At 42.9% G+C, this 5578-nt stretch overlaps 1 protein-coding gene across 1 annotated transcript in view; it reads right to left on the bottom strand.

Annotated features, from left to right (window-relative positions):
• si:ch211-63o20.7 (Serine/threonine-protein kinase pdik1l-B-like) overlaps positions 1 to 5578 on the bottom strand; it is a 53560-nt gene that overhangs the window by 35215 nt on the left and 12767 nt on the right. The window lies entirely within an intron of this gene.

Below are 5578 nucleotides of genomic sequence, written 5' to 3'. Positions count from 1 at the left end.
TGGAGACCTGTCAGGTGTAGACTCCTCTGATGGAGACCTGTCAGGTGCAGACTCCTCTGATGGAGCAGGAGCCGGGAGGCTTGGAGGGTTTAATGTGGAGTTTAGAGATGAACCATCACGCGCTGAAAGACGTTCTGGATAAAATACAGTGAGAAACGGGACCGGAGGACAGTTAGCATTTATGCAAATTAGCTTAGCATCGTAGCACCGACGTTGTACTATTATGGCGTCAGCCTCTTTTGTTAATTAAAAATATGTTCAGAACCGATGGGATGAGTAATTTAAAATATGTTTAAAGTTAGAAAACACTCACCATCTTCTATAAATGGTTCAAGTAGAGCAGTAGTCGTGTCCAAACCACCCTCCAATCCTCCATCTAGCTCGCTTTGACTTTTTTCGTCGGCCACCAAGCACAACAACACCTGCACTTCTGCATTTGACCACGGCTTTGATATTATTGTTGTTGTATAGCTTCAAAATACTAAAAGATACGCTCCTCATGTTATCGCTAATGGCAAGCGGTAGAGAAAAAAATGGTGGATCGGGTTGTTTGGAAAGACTCCACAGACTCCTCCCCCCGACCAATCAGTGACCGACAGTGTTTCTGACGTCACGGCGCGGCTCGCTCGGAACCCTTGAGAAGCCGGGCCAGAATTTAGCGAGACGAGACGGTTTCTGGAACAGTGGAAATACCTCCAACGCGCTTCAACCCGGAAATATCCGACCCGCGCCGTGACAGTGGAAAAGGGGCATAAGATGCTCTTCATCCGGTGGTGAGGCGAGTCTGGTGCTGGGTGGTCTGTTCGGGTCTTCAAAGCGTGCATAGAACTTGTTGAGGGCATCAGGCAGAGATGGGTCTTTGGGGCATTGTTCACTCCTTCCTTTATAATCTGTTATGCACTTAATGCACCTCCACATGCTCCGAGATTCTTGTGAGGTGAATTGACCCTTGGTCCTCTGTGCATATGGCCATGTCTGATCCTTGGCCATGAATGAATGATTATTGCTGAACGATTTTTGCTAAAAGCTTCAAAATAACGTAAAGCTCACTTGAAATATATCAATAGCTTAAAATTGTAAAGTTGAAAGAAGCACAAAAAAGAGAAAACGGTAGAAAAAGCTGAAATTGTAAAATAAAAAGCTGGAAAGGAGCATAAAGACAGAAAGAGGGAAAAGCTAGCAAAATACAAGAAAATTATAGCCATGAGCCACAAGTAGCAAAAAGCTAAATGCAGAAAAATGCTAGCCATTAACCAAACTCCTGAAAAGGATGTGTTGTTTAGCTGTGTGATGTTTTTCAGCACATTTCACCTGAGCATGAGGGTTGTCCTTGCTCTGTGGAAAACAACATGCCTGGTCCTGGTCCCTAAAAACAACCAACCAAACTCACAATGACTACAGACCTGTGGCCTTGACATCACATGCCATGAAGTCACTTGAGAGGCTGGTCCTGAAGCATGTCAGATCAGTGGTGGAACCATACCTGGACCCCCCACAGTTTACATACCAGCCACACATTGGAGTTAATGACACCATCATCTACCTGCTGCACAGAGCCTACACACACCTGGACAGGACAGGCAGCACTGTAAGAGTCATGTTCTTTTGACTTCTCCAGTGCTTTTAACACCATCAGACCTGCTCTACTCTGCAGTAGCTCCGGGACATGCAAGTCAAGTCAAGTCAGATTTATTTATAGAGCACATTTAAAACAGAAACTGTTACCAAAATGCTTAACAAAAATATCACAACATCAAATGAAAAGTAGCAAGATATATTTACAGCACATGGAATAAAAATATAAAACCGAAAACATAGTTAGAAACAATGAAATACTAAATCAGATCTGATGACCTTGTGTTAAATAGGAATAATAACAAAAGCATAAACAGAATCAGCATCAATGAAAAACTAGATCTAGATGCAGGTGAATGACTTGCTGGTCACCTGGATCAGAGACTACCTCACAGGTCGACCACAGTATGCGAGGCTGCAGAACACCACCTCAGACACTATACTGAGTAGTACAGGGGTTCCTCAGGGAACGGTCCTCTCACAGTTTCTGTTCACCCTCTACACCTCGGACTTCAGGTACAACTCACAATCCTGCCATCTGCAGAAGTTCTGGATGACTCTGCCATTGTGGGCTGCATCACTGGTGACCAGGAAGCTGAATACAGAGGTGTGGTGGACAGAACCACCTGCAACTCAACGCTGGAAAAACTAAAGAGCTGCAGGTGGACTACAGGAAAATCAGCCCCCCCAACCCTATCAACATCAAGGGTACTAAGGTGGACACTGTGGACTGCTACAAGTACCTGGGGGTCCACCTAGACAAGAAACTGGACAGCTAACACCACTGACCTCTACAAGAAAGGGCAGTCGCTGTTTTCTTCTGAGGAGACTCAGGTCCTTCAACGTCTGCAGGACCATGCTGCAGATGTTTTACCACTCGGTGGTCTCAGCGTCTTCTTCTACACTGTGGAGTGCTGGGGCAGCAGGGTGAAGAAAACTGATGCCAACAGACTCGATAAACTCATCAAGAGAGCTGGCTCAGTTCTGGGAGTGGACCTGCAGTCTCTGACAGGCGTGTCTGAGCAGAGGATGCTGAGGAAACTGATCCAGATCATGAACAACACGTTACACCCCCTGCATGACACACTGGACTCTTACCGCTGTAGTATGACATATGCTGGATCTATTCATACTTTTCACGGGTTCTTCATTTTTCTGACTGTGTAAATGTCGTGCATTGAATTTAACAGAAATGTAACGAGAGACGTTATTTACCTTTGACCCATCAAATGAATGCGGTCATTTATTTGCAGAATCAAAGTTTAACATCAAACATTTACATTAATTTGGCAAAATATGAAAACAATAACATGGCAAGTTCACAGAAAGTGGGACAATAGACATCAATCACACGGCGGTGATTGAGAACTTTACTTCAGACATTTCTAAAACATCTGTAAAGATTTTAGGAGAAAGGAGAGTTTACGATGAAAATGGAGATTTATCTTACAGAGAGATGTGTGAGGGAGTTTATCTGTAGGACCAGAACAACACGCTCTTTGGGGAATCAGCTTGGCCACGGTACACTTGGTCGAAATAGAACCTTCTACCTGGTTGATGATAAAATCAGCGTCGGCGTAGGGTTCCTTTCTGACTCTTTCAGCGTCTCCATGAGGACAGCCAAACCCTTAGAGAGTTGTGCGAGGTTATCCAAACAGAAGTTATAATTCCCAAAATCCTCTCTGCATCCTGGATTGTCAGAATTCTGAACTCCTTCAGAACTCTCTTCAGAGAGTTAAACTCTGGAACTCTTCTCCATGAGCTGCATCAGAGAGCTGTCTTTCATCTCTCTTCTCCAGGAGAACTGTCACTCTTTGTAACTCTTTAACTCTTTTACTCTGGCGAGAACCGGGAAGTTGCCACATTTAAATGAGTTGACTTCCGGGTCATTTTAGAGCTTTCTGATTGGTGGATGGACCAGATCAGAGGTGTGGTTTGTGATGTAAGGTGTTATCAAAGTCAAGGGCAGAGAATGAGATTGTTTAAAACAGACAGAAAGATTATTGGAGAAAACCAGACTTCGTGGAGTCAAACTCTCCTGTATCTTCTGAAAAAGTTAAACATGACATTTCTTCTCAGTAAACATTTTAGTTGACCGAAACCTGAACTTTAAACACACTTTCAAACTTGCTCATTGAAGACAGAAAATCAAGAAGTGCATACTAACCTGATTTCTTCTTTGAATGAGGAATAAAAATCATTACTTACTGTTTATGTAAATAAAACAAGTAGTTCTCTTCAACCTGTAAACATTGAGTGAACTAACACAATTTGATTATCAAAACATTTGTAAAATAGTAATGATTATAGAGGATTGTCTTTTCTACTTGATTAATTCAAGAAAGAAAGTCTCCAGATGGCTCAAACTGTATTTCTGGATGCAGATCAATGAAATAACAGTCTCCGTCCATCTGGTCAGATTTGACATGAGATCAGGTTCACTACAGTCCCCCCTTTGGAAATCATCGCCTGTCCATGGGGATGAATTCCAACCGTGATCTTAGACCTTCAAATGTCCTTGAGCTTGATGTAATCCAGCAAGGAAGACCAAAGTCAAAAGTAATCCAGCAAGGAAGACCAAAGTCAGAAGTAATCCAGCAAGGAAAACAAAGTCAAGGTAATTCCACAATGTTCTTGGTAATTCCATTGTGTTGATGATAATTCCATAATGTTGTTGGTAATTCCATTGTAGCAATGCTTTAACCCCTTGGAAACGGAGTCTGTAATCCATTGGAAAAAGTCATATAATCCACAACGGTAAATCCACAACGATTGGAAGTGTTGATTAATCAGCATACAGAGGGGTACCCTTGGATTGAACCGAAGATGCGGCCACTGGATGAAGAGTGGAGACCAACGTCAGGATTGCAGGTCGCCTCCAGCGAAGGTTGTCTCCAGCGACGTCCAGCCTGTGCCGTTCTGGTTCAATGTGTCATGCAATTATGTGGTTTAAGGTGGGCTTATGAAGGGGATTTTACATAAGGCCTTAAACTATATGCACCTGGTGTGTAAGCTATTATGGTTAGGAACAGCTACAACTACCAGTTAAGGGGTGGAGCATGCTGAAAAGGGTAACTACAGGGGTTTATGCCTATAGAAAAGTGTTCCAAACTATTTTTCCATTTCTAACTTGGTTTAAGTTAGCTTTACATGGTAAAATATAGTTTGGTGCAATTGTCTGTTGTCTTTTAGACGAACGACTTGAGATTGGGTGTTTGGTTTCCCCATAAATGTTTTGGAAGTCTATGGCGAGACTTATCAAAAAGAATTAGCTATCCCCCCGAATAGAATTGTTCGAGTAGGTTCGGCTTAAGCGTTGTGAGATCAATGTAGATTATGGTACTTAAGGTAGCAATAATATACATCGACTCCGCAAAGATTGCAATTTAACGAATGAACTGCATGTTGGCATGGTCAAAGGCCTCTTAGTCTCTAACTTACTACACAACAAAATTCATTCTTACCTCAGAAACAACCAAAATCAACTAAACAACATTTCAACACCGACAAGAGTAGTGACTAAGCATCTAGAAACATCGTTTCACTGCTTCACCTCACCCTGGTTGTCAGTTTCAGTCACGCTGTCCCGTTTTATCAAGGGTAGGTCCTGTGAGTTTAAACTATGGTTAAGTTTATTATCCATTAGTTATCTTCTGCTTGGATGACCCTTATTCCCACGAGGTCAGATTTTGTGAGATCTTTGTCTCCTGAGGAGTTATTGCACGCCTTGTGTTGTTTAATCTGGTTACGATGTACCCATTTAACAGTTGGCTCTTTTTGGCCTTTACTGATTTTTATCTGGTAGACAACTGGAGACACTTTGTCGATTATCAGATGGGGTCCAGTCCATCTAGGCATCAGCTTACGGGCGAGAGTTCCGGTCCCGGACTCTCTTCTCCCAGTTTTGGGGGCAAACGTGTAGTACCAGACCCTGTCTCCCACTTGGAGTTCCTCGTAAGAGGCCTTTTGGTCGTAGTACGCTTTGCGTCCTTCAGCTGATTTT

The sequence above is a fragment of the Nematolebias whitei genome, chromosome 12 (genome assembly GCF_014905685.2).
Source record: "Nematolebias whitei isolate Nwh7 chromosome 12, NemWhi1, whole genome shotgun sequence".
Classification (NCBI taxonomy): domain Eukaryota; kingdom Metazoa; phylum Chordata; class Actinopteri; order Cyprinodontiformes; family Rivulidae; genus Nematolebias; species Nematolebias whitei.
This window is presented reverse-complemented; position numbering and strand designations above follow the sequence as displayed.